Genomic DNA, 17128 nt, shown 5'->3' on the forward strand with positions numbered 1-17128 from the left:
TAAATGTATCACGCCAGAATCGCAATTCAATATACGATGACAGACATGCAATTAAATGTATCACGCCAGAATCGCAATTCAATATACGATGACAGACACGATGCTATACTTGTAATTCAAGATACGGTGACAAACATGTAATGTTTTATACTTGCGTAATTCAGTGAAGTAAGTAAACACGGATAAGCCTAAGTATGAAGGCTTCTAGCCCCCACCCCTAAATAATAGTCAGCGCGCATAACAGTTACGTATTGCGACTAATTATTACTGTATTTTATACTCGTGGACCACTGTGGGGAGTATAAAGACTAAGGAGGTTCTATCGGATACTATGCAACCTTTTGGAGTAGGCTGTTTCAGGCTGTCTCGTTAGTCTCTGTGCTTTACCATTTCCATGGGTTACATTTGAGATTTTCAAATATCCACATGCGCACGTCCAGTATTTGTAATGAGGGTTGTATTTTGAGAAGTTGCTTACTTTGCTTTTGTTATTAACAAGTGTCCAATGTTACCTAGAAAGCCCCCTGCTTCCGAAAAAATTTCACCTGTGATCTAAATCAATCATGCCAGTATAGCTATGCACACCATTTGGACGTAGGGCACATCCCATGATCAGTCATACCTTAGGAATCATAAAATGACGTAGTCCGTCTCACAGCATCAAACTAGTAGATTAACAAGTCACACATAATTTGCAGTCATGATTGATTGTTTGGCAAGGTGGGGAATTAATACGCATGTTTGGTACAATACAATGCACCCCGGCATACTGCTGCAAACTGCTGTGCACCGCACAGTTGTGTGCTTTGTTTGCATCGTGTCAAAAAAATTTAATCTTCTTTTTTTATACCTCATTCCTATCCAATTTAGTGCGTGGGAAGTAAGTTGAACATTAATTAGAGTATGACATCTCGTCAGCGGTTCCCCTATTGCTACAACAAGCACGTATTAGTCATTCATCTAGCTATTAACCATTTTACTACCTTGCAAACATATACAGTTTACATAGGTTTTGCCTTTGTGCATCTGGTATACTTAACACTTCGTTAGAGATGGCTGCCCGTAGTGCGTACCTAACTTTAAGCGGATGGTATATAGTGGATCAGGATTTTGACACTATTTCGATGTCTGAACTCGCCGTTGATGATCACCTGTGTCTTGCACAAGAAAAATATTTGCTGAACCGCTCTATTGTTATCAAGCGCTTTTGTAGGGTCAAATGAAACATTCAGGATGATTTTTATTTGAACAAAACGCGTGGCCCTGGTTAGGGTCAGTATTACAATTTTAAAGGAACTACAATGAGGATTATACCTGTGCACTATTATATTCTCGTGGTGGGCACTATTTTTCATCTCGTAGGAATATTGATGGTCGTTGCTGTGCGTAGAGAAAACCGTTGTATGCGGCACTACTATGTGGAAACAATCAGGCACCCAACACGAGACTGTGAAACGCAAGTAAGTCAAGTTTTAACGATGCATCTTTCTGTCAAAATAATCTATATTCATTTTGAGTAAATTAAGTTTGTTTCACAATATTGAGAGGTATTTTACCAGTGTCTCAAAAAGATTATTGTCCTTCGGTAGTGGGAATAGAGCCTAAATTACTTTAATTTTCTAGAAGCAAGATGTGATTGGTCTTTCAACAGACTGATTCCACCTTCTGTAGTTTCTTTTAAGATGAAATTACATATCATGAAATTTCCGCCCTTCGATTGCTTTGTAACTTTTCCCATGTTGGATGCCAAGGACATATAACTGCAGTTAAGGGTATCTATTCCTATGGCAAGTTTCAAACCAGCATCCTACTGATAGCGAGACTGACATGCTGACCACTAAACCAGCGCGATCGTCACAAGCTGTCAAAAAAATTACAAATGTAAGTGACCTAAAATGTTTAATTCATAACTATGAAAATCACAATTTATAAAGGAAATATAAGGTAATGTAAGTTGATACGTATTACGCCATCATTTTAAAGTATGGTGTTTATTGGTATTGTATCACATCATTTTAAAGTATGGTGTTTATTAGTATTGTATCACAACATTTCGATGTATGGTGTTTATTGGCATTGTCTCACATCATTTTAAACTATGGTGTTTATTGGTATTGTATCACATCACTTTGAAGTATGGTGTTTATTGGCATTGTATCACATCATTTTAAAGTATGGTGTTTATTGGTATTGTATCACAGCATTTTAAAGTATTGTATTTATTGGGATTGTATCACAGCATTTTAACGTATGGTGTTTATGGGTATTATATCACTCATATCATTTTGAAGTATGGTGTTTATTGGTAATGTATCACAGGATTTTGAAGTGTGGTGTTTATTGGTATTTGTATCACATCATTTTGAAATATGGTGTTTATGGGTATTGTATCACTCATAGCATTTTGAAGTATGTTATATATTTGGTATTGTATCACAACATTTTGAAGTGTGGTGTTTATTGGTATTTGTATCACAGCATTTTGAAGTATGGTGTTTATTGGTATTGTATCACAGCATTTTGAAGTATGGTGTTTATTGATATTGTATTACAGCATTTTGAAGTATGGTGTTTATTGATATTGTATCACAGCATTTTGAAGTATGGTGTAAATGGATATTATATCAAAGCATTTGAACGTATGGTGGTTATGGATAGTGTATCACATCATTATTAAAACATGGGGGGGGGGGCTTATTGTAAATAAAAGAGGGAAAACCATATAAACAATTCACTGGCTAATTTTGATATTTTCAAAATAATTTCAGGTACCCAGGACTAATGGTATCAAATATGTCATTGTGTTATTTTAATTACAATAAAGTAAGAAATATGCAAGTGACATTTTTTGCTAATGTTTGATGCATGAAATTAGAAAATAGATTTGGTGTAAGCATAACCTCATGTCTCTCATTCAAGGATACTGAGCTTGAGCCGTATGCTATACAAATATTTAGAATTCGGAGTTAGATGCTCAAATTAGGGCTTAACATATTTGATCTAGTTTGGTTTAAATAGGGGACTGCCATTTCCTGGTATTGTCATGTTCCGGAGTTAATCTATCTTAAATTGAACATTCACTCACACCAGGATGTATTTACCGATTATTACAAGGGTTCCAAGGAACATTCACTCACACCAGGATGTATTAACCGCTCCGGTGGCCTTTTGGTTAGAGCGTCCGCCTCGGATGCGGTAGGTCGCGGGTTCGAACCCCGACCGAATCATACCAAAGACTTATAAAAATGGTACTTACAGCTGCCTCGCTAGGCGCTCAGCATTCAGGGGTTATTGTTAGGACTGGTCGGCCTGGTGTCAGGATAATGTGAATGGGTGGGAGAGGATGCTACATGTCTGTGGCTTAATGCCCCCGGTGCTAGACATCACTATAAACTGCCACACTGCAGACATGGTGGCGATATGACTGAAAAATTGTTAAAGCTACGTTAAAAGTCCAAAATCACACACACGCTCACACCAAGATGTATTATCGAGAATTCTGTTCTTAAAGGGGCTTCTACTAGGGTGTGTTATCAGATATCCTATTCTTACAAGGGTTCTACTAGCATGTGTTATCAGATATTTTGTTCTTACAAGGTTTCCACTAGCATGTGTTATCGGATATCCTGTTCTTACAAGGGTTCCACTAGGTTGTGTTATCAGATATTCTATTCTTTCAAGGGTTCCACTAGGATGTGTTATCGGCGATCCTTTTCTTACAAGGGTTCCACTAGGATATTTTATCAGATATCCTACTCTTACAAGGGTTCCACTAGCATGTGTTATCAGATATCCTATTCTTACAAGGGTTCCACTAGCATATGTTATCAGATATCTTATTCTTACAAGGGTTCCACTAGGTTGTATTATCAGTTATCCTATTCTTACAAGGATTCCACTAGGATTTGTTATCGGCGATCCTGTTCTTACAAGGGTTCCACTAGGGTATTTTATCAGAGATCTATTTCATACAAGGGTTCCACTAGGATATTTTATCAGAGATCCTACTCTTTACAAGGGTTCCAAGGAACATAACGTCCAACATTATTGGCATCTACTATGTTTATGTTGGTTATTATAAAATGAGTTTTCAGGTCAAGTAAGTACACACATGGATAAAGGATAGGGATCCCAGGGAGATAGTCTTCAAGAAGAAGGAAAAGACCCAGGGGCGAATGTTGCCTGTATAAATGACTTGGCCATTATATGCCTTTTCTTTAAGTATTCTACTCGCAGATAATTTCCACAAAATACTGACTATATATATATATATATATATATATATATATATATATATATATATACATACATATATATATATATATATATATATATATATATATATATATATATATATATATATATATATATATATATATATATATATATATATATATATATATATATATATATATATATATATATATATATATATATATATATATATATGAAAAAGATATACGTTCACGTCATTTTTTTAGCACATGATATGCTATTATGACGGCATGTGTATTTGATGGAGGAAGAAACCATGAAATCCCCGAGAAAAACTATCAACCCACGGAAAGCTACTGGTAAGCTTTCTCAATAACCACGATCGCAGAGCCGAGACTCGAAGCCACACGGGCAGAGATGGGATGTCAGTGATCTGTAAAGGCGAGCGCCTTTGATCACTCGGTCAGACGGGGCCGATATGGAGTTAATCAGGGGCCCCCTAAGGAGTTGGAGAAACGTGTTGTCGGTCTTTATATGAACAATTATTTTAAATTATCTAGCATAATATAATGTTATTCCCCAAAAGGCGCGCTGTGTCTGTGTGTACGCGTTTTGTGGTGAATCTCCTGAAATCCCAAGTATTTCCCCTATCAGACAAAATTTGTTCAAAGTATATTTATATTTTTGTAGTGTACTTTGAAACAAATTTGGAGCAAGTCGTGTTCTTTCCATTCCTACCTAAATGTAGTGGAATTGAGCTGGACAAACAATATTTTCAACTGTTAAGCTGTTGGTGAGACTGATACAAACGTTTATGTATTCGGGATTATAATACTCCTTAATTTCTACATATTTTGATATAATTCTATGCACATTTTTAATTTTTTTTTAGAAAACAGTGCACTTTCTTGTTTCACTGTCAATGCTATTCCGGTGACGCCCATTGTTCTGTCCTTATTCCCTCTGGTCCAGACATATCATTTGTGGTTAATATCAAGGGGTTTATATTCGAGGTGGGGTCCCAGTTAGCCGGTGGTCTAAAACGCTCCCCTTTACAGATCACTGACATCTCACCTCCTTCAGCGTGGATTCGAGTATCGGGCTCGGCCAATATGGATATGTGAGAAAGCTTACCAGCGGGTCGGTGGTTCTCTTCGGGGTTTTCCCCGGTTCTTCTCACACCAAATACACTAGCCGCCATGTATAGATTATCATATGCTGAGAAATAGCGGTAAACTCCACAAAATATCCACCCTCCACCCATCCCAAATCATCGGCTTTGTAACAACTCATATTATATAAATTGGGCCATTTGGTCAACTCACCATCACCAGTTACATTACTTGCCTGAAAAGACGTAACATTTCACTATGTTACGACTATATGGTCGTAAGCTAATTAACAGAAAGAAGCAAAACTAATATGTTTTGTAAAACTTAACAAATAATTTGATTATCAAAGTTATGAAATGAGAATGAAAGAGGAAGTTACCATATAAAGAATTGAATCCAAAGTAATCTTAAAAATTTCTATTCAGGTCCAAAAAGAATCGAATATTCCGAATTAATTTCAGATCCTTGAATATACGTATCACAATGGCATTGTCCAGAATTCCTTTGAACGATTCACAGTGGTACCAGAATAATATTCTAGTCCAATGTGCACTTTGTATTTCGAATGAATACTCCTAAATGTCAACTCTCAATGATTTAAACACAACATCAAGCACATCTGCAGTCTGATTTAACATATCAAACAAGAATCAGAAATAGGAATGAATCCAAAATAGGAGTGAATCTGACTGCTCAGTTCTCTCCTTATATACACATTTAAGTGTCTGCTGCGACTATATTTCGCAATATACCCCACGTGACAGATCTTACTACTGAATCTATAATTTCAAAATACCTATCCATGGGACCTAACACATCATGTGGGAGATAAATTCTTCTATAAACCCTCCTGTCCATATTGAAACAACCCTAAAGTGGTAAACAGGTCTTATTATTAATAATATTATTAATGGTCGTAATCACATACGTCAACAGCCATTTATAGATCCTATACAATCTACACTCTTAATATCTTAAAATAGAATTATATACCTGCATACAAAAATTAACTGTCTAATATCTTGATTATAGATGATCAATACAATTTATAGTCATGAATAAACACTACACACAATATAGACTCAATCATGTTCCAATGGTTAAAAGAAATATAGGTATACATAACAACTAATTGTTTCTATAAGATAAAAGCATGTCGCGCATATAGTGGCCCTACGTCAAACCATATAGAATCATGCAACACAGAAATCATAAGTAGAATCATACATGCCGAGATGTATGTTTTTAGTTATTTGCTTAGTTTTTAAACGCTACTGTCAACACTTCATATGGATATGCCTAGGCAGCTGGCCCAAGCCGGGCTGAACGGGTATCGAACTCGCAATTCTTGTATTACAGGTCCGACGTTCTACCAACTGGGCTACGTCGGTTCGATTTATTCTTTTCATCTAATTTGAAACAAAGGACCAAAAACACGTAGAAACTTGAGTTTCTTGGTTGCCGTTTTTCATGTTATTTTTTTTTTTTTTTTTAAGTATTCCTTGCACACCATCTATTAAAGTTGTTAAAAACTGTTTTGAGTATATCTAAAAAAAATTCTAATTTATTGAACTTTCTGTCATCTTTATAAATTTGGTTTATACCTAAGGCTAACCATCTTTACGACGTCAATTCCATGTACACAATATTACGTGTTTGTGTTAATTGCCGTTCCAGTAAAACGAACACTGGCTGTGTGAAGATGCAGACTACATGCTACATTATTTAAAACAACTGATATATACTTTGCCATTTAGTCTTCATTTTTCAGAGACAAGTCTTCATCACTCAAATATTTATTTAGGTGTGCATACTTGAAACTTGAAGTAATTCACTAAAGTTTAATGCTACACCTAACGTTAATAATCCTATGTTTTATACATCAGTTTCCCAAACACACCCTCTAAATATCCTCATGTTGTATCCGTCTGTAACCTTCTGGCACCTGCTTCATTCCGCTAAATCTCAGTTAACCAGCGTGTATCACGATACACTGTACCTACGATGTGATGGAATTCTAGTGGCGAGGACGACATTTGATGAATGACATTTGAGTGACCTGCAGTGACCTCATCTCGTCTGTTACGATTGACAAGTACGGGAGTCGCGTGTAAATTAAATACCAACACGGAAGTTTAATATCGTAATACATTATGCTATTCGTGTCTTGAGCAAATGTTATAACATCAATCATTCAGTCTGTGTCCAACGCTTTAAAAAATCTCTATCTTAGCACAAAGCAAAGAGAAAAAAGAATAATATAGTCCTGATTAATATCATCTTGACGTATGCATTTCCTATCGCAATTCTCTTCAACCGAGAAAAGCAAGTGAAACCTTTTGGTCCAATCCGTCAAGATGTCTCTCTCATAAGTCCTTGATCATTTTTATACGTTAGTTTAGTATAGTTATTGCACTTTGCGAGCGCACAAATCAGATTAAACGAGTAAATGTAAATTTGTCTCGAATAGTTTCTTTTAATTTAGACAAAGCATCATCGACATTGTCATCATAATTTTTATCATAATCTTAGATGTATGCATCATTATCATCGTTATCACTATCAGTCATTTACCACCATTAGCATTGTTGTTAGACTGGTCATACTCATCGTCTTCATTATTATTATTATTATTATCATTATTATTATTATTATTATTATTATTATTATTATTATTATTATCATTATTATTGTTATTATTATTATTATTATTATTATTATTATCATTATTATTATTATTATTATTATTATTATTATTATTATTATTATTATTATTAGTACTAGTAGTAGTAGTATTGATATTGCTTTTGGTGTCGGTAATTTTGTTTTTATCGTCGTCTTGCATTGTTTATTATCATTCCATGACTCGTTATTCTTATCATCATTATCATTATCATCTACTTAATCACCTTTACACTAATCTTGTAATAATAATGAACTGAAATGTAGATTTAAAAAAATAAGGATGAGCCAATGTTTGCATGTTTTATGACACCACGTTGATCAGTTCGATCAAAAACGGTTTTCGGAACTTTCTATCTCCTTTCTTTATTTCGTACTTTCTACCTTTGATTCGATTTTGTCAATGGAGGAACAAAGAGATGACGAGTCAATTTTCACTCTAAGGTAGACCATAAATCGGTCAGTTAGAAAGATATTAGACAATAGCTGTCAATCTTCAAAGTAAAATCATTTATTGAAAATTTATACTTTATAAAGTGTAATGGTATACATACATACATACATACGGACAAACAGACATTCACGTCCGGTACGGAAATGTTAGCGTACAACCTGTTGACGGCCAAGTGATGTAAAGGTACAAAGCCTAGAGTTGGCAAACTTTCAGATACTACAATAAATAACACGTGAAGCAAACACAAGTGCTGACATTGTTATAGACCACTTAGCGTTCGAGCAGCCAAGATGATCTTGTTAATTTCAGAAAACCAGATTTTGGCAATGGCGGCGTCTGGCACGTGCCTTTATGCGGAAAGCCCTCAATTCAGAACCAGATTTATGATCAACAAATGGAATATTGGAAATTAAAGGAGCCGGTTTGTTTGGTTTTCACGTCTAGGCTAAAATTTTTGACGTTCTCAGAAATTAATGTGATATATATATATATATATATATATATATATATATATATATATATATATATATATATATATATATATATATATATATATATATATATATATATATATTTATTTATTTATTTGCTGACGATAAGGCTCGAAAACAAAGACAGTATAAATGTACAATATAATTAGCATGTATGTACATGTACATAAGCGCCATTATTAACTTTTCGTTCCAGAAGGACGAATATAATTACCGTCTTTTTCGCTTATACGTTGGATCCTGCTATAAACTGCACAAACCCAGAACATCGTATAATGTACTGCAGATATGTGTCTATGCAGTTTGATAGGACTTTTCAATAGATTAAACAACAAAGACCCTGATGTACTGGCACATCGATATGTTACACGAGTAGTGAAGGGGGCATTTTACGGACAATGGGAATTACCATTACAAGAACCCTTGAAAACGTTTACGGACAAGATTTCTACGGACAATAGGTTGGGCCTGTATACGGACAAGAGAAAGTTAGGTTTTGTATAGGGACAGTAGGAGTCAAATACAAATACAAATAGTAAATACAGCAGAGACTTAAACATAGGCACATACATACATACATACATACATACATACATACATACATACATACATACATACATACATACATACATACATATTGATGAATATCAATCTATCACACCTAAAATATAAAATCGTCTAAAAATGTTTAGGCAAGAGAGCAAATCTTTTTTTTTTGGTTAACACCAATCCGTTAACATAGAGGGCATCTCATAGGTCTTCTTCTCTTCCTCAAACGTCTTCTGATTTCTGGACCGTAGATGAGGGCTCTCTTCAAACAGCCTTGTCTCTCCGCATAGATCCTTCTTTTCCAAACGCTCATATCGGTGATTGTCCAGGATGATTTGACACATACATGGGTAAGTCCGTACGGAACAGCATCTGCGATACAAGAGTGGAGGGGCAGATCGAAACGAATTGTTTTTTTTTTCTCACCAATCCCAATATGTGTTCCAAATTCAGTCACAGGGCGAAGTCTGTCTTCCAATTCGAAGAGAGCTGCCTGTGACGTCACATTCCTTATATAGATGCGCTAGTGTTTGTACGTAGCGAATCGATTCGACAGAGTTTTCAAACGTGACGGAAACTAAGAAGACGATGAATTGGCGTGCACCGGCCATGGAGACGAGAAGCGATGACATAGAAGCGGCTACCTAAGTCAGCACGGTCCTACTTCCAGAAGAGACCAACTGTAATTGGGATTTAGTGGATTTTCTCTCTTCTTGGCAAGAATTTGTTCCGGTATCAGCACCATGGCCACCTTCTCCTTCCTTACCACACGTCGAGGATTTTAAACAGAGACATAAAGAAGAATTGGAACAATTTTTACAGCAGCAAAAACAAGCAGAACAAGCTTTTCTCCTTCAACAGCAACACTGAGAAGAAAAAGAGGCAAGAAGAAGGAAACGACAAGAAAAAGAAGCAGCATAGAAGAAACAAAGTCTAGGAGAGAAGGAGGACAGTGAAAGTCAGACAGTGACATTACACGGAGACAATTTGGAAGAGTTAAGGAGTATGAGACAAATTATCAGACTTCTTTATTACGACCCAAGAGAAAAAGACCTTCCCGAGCCAAACAGTCCAATCCTGTTACTACGCCTGAGATACCAGCCCTTGTGATTTCTTCCAAATCAGCGACAGGAGCAAGTCCAGAAGTAGGCTTTGGCCGTGGCAAAGGCTTACGGCAGTTAAAGTTGATTGCTTTCCATTCCTGAGTTTGTATTCTTTAAAAAAAAACACTCAACGGTCATTTTCAGGGCCAACCGCTTCTCTCGAAAAGATAGTATTCATTTTGCCAAAATCAATTAAAACTCAAAATTCCTTGTTTGCCCCATGATGAATGTGTGTGTGAGTGCGTGAGTGTAGGTCCTTATTCTAAAAAATCAAAACCAAGAGACACTAAATGTTTTCTGTCTGGTCTATTCTGGTACAAATTTTACAATCCAATTCACAAAGCAACACTTTAAAAAGTTCAAGGACTGTTTCTGTGTCTTTGTTCACTCTCTCTGGTTTTTAAAAAAATTCTTTACATTCAAAGGTTTTTCCTCTTCTTCCTCTCTTTCTCCTCGTTTTCTTTTGTTCTTTTTGCTTCTCAATCTGGACGTATCGGGGTTCCTCCTTTTGTGAGGGTACCTCTTCTTCCTGTTCGTAACCTCTCTCTTCCTCTTGCTCCTGTTGTTTCGTAGGGCAGTCTAAAGACCAATGTCCTTTCACTTGACAATGATAACAGGTATCTTGGCCTTTGTCTCTTCTGACACTTGTCTTGCTTTTTTGAGGGCTGGACATTCTGTAGCCCATTGCCCCTTCTTCTGACAGATATGTCAAGTATCTTGACTTATATCTCGAAAGGAGGGAGAGTAGTCCGTCCGCTTGTCTGAAGAAATCTTTCGTATGACACCTCGCGAAGTTCTGATCAGATGTTCGATCTGTGTTGGCTCTCCTATAGTTCTGGAAGGCTTGAGAGTTAAATGAATACTGGAAGGAAAGACGCTGACCCTTTATATAGGGAAGACACTGGCCTGACATTGATATAGGGGCCCATAGCATTTCAAATGTAGTCATTTGACATTTTGCAGCCAAGATGAAACGATTGTTTCATTTCGTGGAGAAAGGAGAATAAAGCAAGAGGAAGAAACATGACCTATGGCTTCGCACAATAGTTGAAGACTTGGCTCAAAGTCATACCAGCGATTTTGATGATGGCATGAGTGAGCCAGAATCCAGGCCCAGAGATTCTACACCAAACCAACGTCCAACACCACTAGAAAACGTCCGAAAGTGACTATGAACGGAGCCAAAATCATTTCCATGGAAGTGAGACAAGTACAGTTTAAAGTGTCGATGAGTTACTTGGCCATGCCTTTGAGCCAAATGGCTAAACTTGTGGAATGACAGAAATGATCAAAGGCTATTTCGCACACTTTTTCAATACCGAAGCCAATCAAAATTCTATTCTGCCCAATTTGTTTGAGGGTCATTACTACTACCCAGACAACATGCGCAACGAAAAACGAGAAGCTTTCTACGCCTGGTACCACACTCACGCATCGAACCCTTCGACTTTCAAGAAGACATGCTAAATTATTGTCGTTCCGACGTGGACATTTTATGGTGTTGCCGTGGAGAATTTCGAGAACTGTTCATGGAGCACGGAGGGATCGATCCTTTCGAAGAAGTCTGCACAATTGCCAAAGCGTGTTTCTTACTATACCGCCAACGATTCATGCCCGAAAACACCCTGGATGTCATCCACCCTCAAACGACCAATTTTGACAAACGTGAAAACTCGGTCAAAGCCCTACGCTGGTTACATTACTTGTGTGACAAGGAAGAAAAATGGAAGGCATCCCTTTAGGCCACGTGGAGAAAAACGAAGGAAGGCGATCGTTTGCCAAAGTGATGTTGAATTGCTCGTGGAGCAAAATGGTACAACGACCATGTTTACCCAAGACAGAGTATTTGACAGAACCTTCCCGCTAATTCAAGATGTTTCACGACAAAACCAAACACATGAAACACGTGGACGTCCTTCGTGAGGACTTGATCCTGGTCAGTTATGAAGAAGAAGTGGACTTTGTACAAGCCGACCAATTTGGAAATGTCATCATTGCGGCTTACGTGATAGCCCATGTTCACTTAAAATTGTACGAAGTGTTAGAACTGTTAGGAGAACGTGTCGTATATTTTGACACGGACAGTTGCATCTACATCGATCGCCTGGGTCACTGTTACACTACAATTGAAGGAAACCGTTTAGGAACCTGGCCTAGCACCCCAACGATAAGATTCTAAGTTTTTCTAGTGGTGGACCTAAAAATTACGGCTACGAAATATCAACAAGGAGAAGTGCACACCGAGTGTAGAGGGAAAGGATTGACTCTCAATTATCGTACCAGTCAAGTGGTGAAATTTGGGGTCTTGAAAAGAGCCTTGCAGGCTGTAAATAATCAAGATTTTAAAGTGACCACCTACGAACGTCACAAGATTGTACATTTTTCCACACACCAAATCGTCAGTCGGCCTCTAGAAAAAAGTGTATCAAATCGTGTAGCAGAAGCGAGTGCGGCTTCCCAATCACTTCACTTTGCCGTATGGACATGCTGATATAGAAAATGGTTCCAAGACGATGGCCACCAGCAAGAAGGATGCCTTCGACACAGCAAGAATTGAGTGAGAGACCCACTGCGAACTCCAAGTTCAAACCATACCATTTTCCTGTCTTCTTGCCTGACTACTGTGCTTGCGCCTGTCGATTGATAACGTTTAAAAGATGGCCCACGGTTAGGAAAGAATTGCCTACTTTGACTGATTTAGCTAGAACAGGATTTGTCTACTTGAGACCTGAGACTGGATTGGGATACGAAAACAATGTTTCATTTGTGGTTTGAAGTTGCGAATGGATCGATGTATCTATAAAGATTCATTCATTATGGAATATACTCGATGGTCTCTGCACTGTCCTTACCTTTCTATGGCCCTTACACCCATTACACTACGCTACAGGTATGAGGGTACCTCAGAGTAGGTAGTACCATTGTCCAGGAGGAAGAAAAAGAAGTATTCCAAAATTAGGCATAAAAAAGGAACGATGTACAAGCTCAAGACTTCATTAAGACTAGTATAAAAAGTGACAAAGTCCAAGACCGATAGTTCATTTTAACTACCATTGCCAAGCGAGAAATTTGAATTCTTTTAAACAGACCACACCATTCAATTTCGGTGATTGTCAAGTGGAGTGCGATGCTGTACCTTGCGATTACAGGGATGCCGTATGCTGTGACTTCATTGATTCAGTACCACATCATTGGAACTTTGATATGACTACTACTACTACCACTACAGCTACCATGGAAGGTGATGTTGTGCGTGTCAAACCTGACGGATGCGAAAGCGATGTCATTCGTTATTGTGCACTCTTTACTGGTTTTCATGGTCAATGTCATCCTCCACGTGAAACTTTGCGGCTACCACCCTACGGATGTCATCCAACACTACGCAAACTTCTGCGGATTTCACCGTACTGTAATCGAAATGAGCATGTGAAAGACGAATATTCGTTCCCTGTGCGTTTGCCTGAATCCTGTTACTTTGAAAGTAGATTCCAAACCTTTCCAGGAAAATGGCCTAAATATCTGGGAGGACCTACCCCCGAAGAATTAGCCAGAGCCAGATTTATCTACTTGGGCGAAAGGGACAAAGACAAGTACTTCAGTTGCGGTTTGTCATTTCATGAGTCTGAGCATAAGGATTTGGCTTACCTTGAACATGCTCGATGGTCTGCGGTTTGTCACTACCTCCCTTTAGTGGGACGACCTCAGTGGTCTCTGAATGGATACTTTCCAAGAAAACATTCGTGGTTTGCCTGTGGTGTTGAGAGAACGCATTTACCGAGAGTTTGTCAAAATACAAGAGAAACGCAAAGAACAACTGCATTCGTTACGTCACAAATGTTGGAACCACTGGTCTTAGTGACTTTCTTTCTGGGATTTAGTTTATCAGCCGATTCCTTGTGGGCTCAAAACATGAAAGTGGTACCTTTAAATGTCCACGAGAGACTCATTCTGTTAAAAGCCTTGCGCTTTCATCTCGATACTTCTCGATCTCCACGGGGAAAAAGGATTCTTCAACTTTTAGGTACTGAAGATGTGTACGACGATGTATATGTAGCTTGTGACTTACACCCTCACTGGACAGATATGCGACTTTTGGGCTTTGGGGATCGGACAAAATAATTGGCACACTATGTCAAAGGTGTGTTATTCTGACTTCAAACGTCCAGTGAAACAAGTAATTTTTAAACCTGTTTTAACTGCAGTGTGAGAAAAAGAACCATTCACGGAGGAAAACCACTCCATTCAGGATAGGACGGTTATGGACACTATACATTCGTCAAAACAAATGTTGTACAGAGACTTGCTTATATTCTACTTTGATCGTTGTGATGTGTATTTTATCGCTGTACCTAACCATTTGGCTTTTATATATTTTTATTTTTCGTGTTGTACCATTTTAATTTGCAATAAACGTGTCCTGAAAAGAGTATAAAGAAACTCTAGTCTTGTCTGTCTTTCGTGTTAAAAGTGAAATTCCCTACACTATGGTTACAGCTGATGTCTCTGCTCCCTCTTCCCCTACTTTCAAAGTCATCGACGAAAACTTAGATCGTACCAGTTGGTAGGCCTTGTATCTTCGCCATCCCTTTAACATCTTAATTGCCGTACCCAGTGGTTCAGGCAAAACCGATTTTGTTAAAAGTTTGTTCGAACATAAACATCACTTGATCGATCGTCCACCTCAGCATATCGTGTGGTGTTACAAAGAGTGGCAATCGGCTAACAGTCTCCTGCGAGAAAACCAAGACGATTCCATCGTGTTTGTGGAAGGCATTCCTGGAGAAGACGACGGGATCGTGTCTGACCCCAGTCAAACCCATCTGGTCATCTTGGACGACATGTTAGGAGAAGACGAAGAATAAATTAAGCTATGGGCATCATCGAAATGCCAATGTCATTTACATCACTCAAATTCTTTTCCCTCAGTAAAATAAAGCCTATCGCACCATCAGTCTCAATGCTCGTTACGTGATAGTGTTTAATTTAAAAGCCCTAGAGATAAATAGCAAGTGCAAGTCTTAGCCAAACAGTTAGGAATGCTATGGCTGACTCATGCGTACGACGATGCCACTAAAATCCTACACGCCACTTTACTCATGAATTTAAAACCCACCACGCCCGATTATTTGCGATTTTGTATCCATCTGTTTCACCACTGGTGCCAAGACAGAGAGCCTATTATCTACACGTCCCCGTAGTCGACTTAGCAACAACAACAACAAAAATATATGTTAAAAACCCGGACACTTTGGTTCTGTCTTACACAATGTCAACATGACGTCCCTTCAGCTTCATCTTCCCGTCAATTTGATTCGTGCCTTGTACGGCATCAGTCGCGAAAAAATCCACAAATACGTGCTCGTGTCTTAGAAGCCAGTCCTTCGATGGTTTACGGTGACAGCACGTCAATTACTACAAGGCATCATTCACATCCCAAACCAAACCAAACGCTTTTTTTGAGAAAAAGAAAGAAGCCTTGAAGCAACTGGCCGATCCTCGCATCGACACTCAAACCAAAAAGCAAATCATTTTGAAACCTGGATTTAACGGTTCTCTAGGAGGTGTCATCATTCGCTCCCTCTTAAAATGGGATTCCAATGCCCCCAAAGTCCTCCCCAAGAACAAACCACTCCCAAACGTACCCCGAAGAAGAAAAAGAGCAACGGTGTCAAGACCAGATCACAGGTTCAGAAAAAGAAAAGTCCCCAGACAAAACCGCAGAAAACAAGTTCTTTCCGCAAAAGAGCCACTTCGGCAAGGACGCAAGCTTACAGTCGCAAACCACGACCTGCAGCGACGGTGACGGCGTCTCCAGTAGCCTCAGGTTCTTCCACTTTTCCGTTGCTGGTGATGCCTGCCAAACCCAATTTGACAGCCGTTCTAACTAACTTGATGAAACAATGGAAACCCTTGTCTCCAAGAACTCCTCCAGCGGTGACACCCTCTTCCTCTTTAGCTGAAGTGGCAGCTGCTCACAAAGTACTTGCCCCCAAAATAAAAGTCCAAGAGAGATCTGGCTTGTTATAGAGTTTGCTGGATTTATCCAAGCAAGAACTGCCCCAATTTAGTCCTTTGCGAACCCTTCATAAAGTGTGATGCCTGTCATCAAGTTGATACGACGTAAAGGCTATCAGTGGCGACGCATTCCAGTATAAAAAAGACACGAGGCAAACGATGGGTATAAGTGTTGTTGTTAGTTGGATTAACGTGGTTTTCGTACTCTTGTACATGTACCACGGATGGGTATAAGTGTTTTTGTGCTCCTGAACGCCCAATGATGCCCCCTCAAAGAAGAGCACACCGTCACCAACGTCGTTCTCCTGTCGAAGAATGAAAAGGAAAACGAAAGAACAGTCTCGTCGACGGAAGAAAAAAAACGCTTAGCCAACCATCGACGTTACCTCCAGAAAAGACACAGTCGTCCAAAGAAAAGGAGAAGCCATCAAAGGGGTGGATTTTTTGGCAAAAAGAATATAAAAGGATGCGTGTAAAACCATGGATTTCAGTGTATTTTTGTGTGTG

At 38.4% G+C, this 17128-nt stretch overlaps 1 long non-coding RNA gene across 1 annotated transcript in view; it reads left to right on the forward strand.

Annotated features, from left to right (window-relative positions):
- The first annotated feature begins 1005 nt into the window (after positions 1-1005).
- The window catches only part of LOC149798766 (uncharacterized), a 59183-nt gene continuing 43060 nt past the window's right edge, over positions 1006-17128 (forward strand). The window contains exon 1 of the long non-coding RNA XR_016421026.1: positions 1006-1460. This is a non-coding gene — a long non-coding RNA (uncharacterized LOC149798766). The remainder of the gene's footprint in view (positions 1461-17128) is intronic.

Source organism: Sinohyriopsis cumingii, chromosome 5 (assembly GCF_028554795.1).
Source record: "Sinohyriopsis cumingii isolate HCF-2022 chromosome 5, ASM2855479v2, whole genome shotgun sequence".
Classification (NCBI taxonomy): Eukaryota; Metazoa; Mollusca; class Bivalvia; order Unionida; family Unionidae; genus Sinohyriopsis; species Sinohyriopsis cumingii.